Source organism: Prionailurus bengalensis, chromosome A2 (assembly GCF_016509475.1).
Source record: "Prionailurus bengalensis isolate Pbe53 chromosome A2, Fcat_Pben_1.1_paternal_pri, whole genome shotgun sequence".
Lineage (NCBI taxonomy): Eukaryota > Metazoa > Chordata > Mammalia > Carnivora > Felidae > Prionailurus > Prionailurus bengalensis.
Window position 1 is genome coordinate 35171484 of NC_057348.1, and position 1963 is coordinate 35173446.

Below are 1963 nucleotides of genomic sequence, written 5' to 3' on the forward strand. Positions count from 1 at the left end.
TGCCTTTCCTTCAATTCAATAAGCCAAAAGCTAGACTTCGTTTTTGTTTCTTGCACCAGAAGAGATTCATTGAAAATATTTATTCCCAGGCTTCACGTTCATGAGAATGAGAATATGCAGGAAAAAATTCTAGGATTTGGTAACTGAAAAGGCTCTTGAGGTAATAGATTCAGTTTGCAAACAACGGACTAAATCGTGCTCCAGAGAGGTCCTTGCCCCTGAACCTCTACGCCTTCCAAAGCTTGATCCTGAAGATGTTGATTTAGTTACCTGAGGCATTTATATGATGTATTTAGTTGTATTACCATTATTCTTGTTATTGTTATTATTATAGTGGTGGCTGTTTTGAATTGCATTGTTTATTTTATTTTTTTAATTTTTATTTATTTTGAGAGAGAGAGAGGGAGCAAAAGGGTGAGGGGCAGAGAAAGAGGGAGACAGAATCCCAAGCAGGCTTTGTGCTGTCAGCATAGAGTCCTACGTGGGGCTGGAATTCATGAACCATGACATCATGACCTGAGCTGAAATCAAGAGTCAGCTGCCTAGGGGCGCCTGGGTGGCTTGGTCGGTTAAGCGTCCGACCTCGGCTCAGGTCATGATCTCACAGTCCGTGGGTTCAAGCCCCGCGTCGGGCTCTGTGCTGACGGCTCGGAGCCTGGAGCCTGTTTCAGATTCTGTGTCTCCCCCTCTCTGTGACCCTCACCCATTCATGCTTTGTCTCTCTCTGTCTCAAAAATAAATAAACGTTAAAAAAAAAAAAAGAGTCAGCTGCCTAACCCCTTAACCAAAGGAGCCACCCAGGTGCCCTTGAATTGCATTGTTTACAAGCACCTGACTAGGTGATTGCTCAAGTACCCTCCCTCCATGCATCCCCCCACCCCTACATCCTAGAAGATGGTTCTAGTGAGAAAAATAATGCCAAGATCCCATCTGAGATCCTTCCCATGAAAGTCTGTTTCTTTTCCCAAGAAGTTGCTGATACTGTCTGAAGGGATTTTGTTTCATTGCTTTAGAGCTGGGGAAAAAAAAATCCTAGGTTATTTTACTGCTTTGTGATCAAAGAGAAAAGCAGGTGGAAGGGGGTGGGGTGGCTCTACATTCCTCTTGGGGCTCTGGGATTTCTTAGGGATAGGAAGAATTTATTAAAACACCTTAGGTGTGCGCCTTCCCTGTGGCAGGCACTACAGATTAGGCAGTGAAGAAGGTTGACAGGTTTTCTGCTCTTACAGAGCTTAGAATCTAGTGAGGGAGATAGATATTAAACAACGATGCAAAGAAGGATTTAAATTACTATCATGGGTGTGCCTGTGTTGCTCAGTCAGTTAAACATCCTTGGACTTCGGCTCAGGTCATGATTTCACGGTTCCTAGTTCGAGCCCCTTATAGGGCTCTCTGCTGTCAGCACAGAGTCTGCTTTGGATCCTCTGTCCCCCCCTTTCTCTCTGCTGCTCCCCCGTGAGCTCTCTTTCTCTCAAAAATAAATAAAAACATTAAACAAAAATAAGTTACTATCATGAATAGGCAGAACACGGAGGACTTTTAGGACAGGTTTTAGAATTTTTATGATACTATAATGGTGAATACATGTTACTATACCTTTGCCCAAACCTGTAGAATATATAACACCCAAAATGCACCTTAATATAAACTATGGACTTTCAATGATCATGATGTGTCAACGTACAAATACAATATACAACATCCAAATGCGTTGATTGTAACAAATATACCATTATAATGGAGGAGATTGATAGGTAGGGAGGCTAGGCCTTTGGCAGGGGGTAATAAGGAAAATTTGTGTACTTTCTCAAGTCTGCTGTGAACCTAAATCTGTTCTTTAAAAAATGTCTTAAAAATAAAAAAAAAATACTATCATGGCCAATTCCTTACTTGGGAGTATAGCAATTAAAAGGGAGGGATGAAATATTTATCCTAGTGTTTCCTGCACGAGCTGCATTTTAGA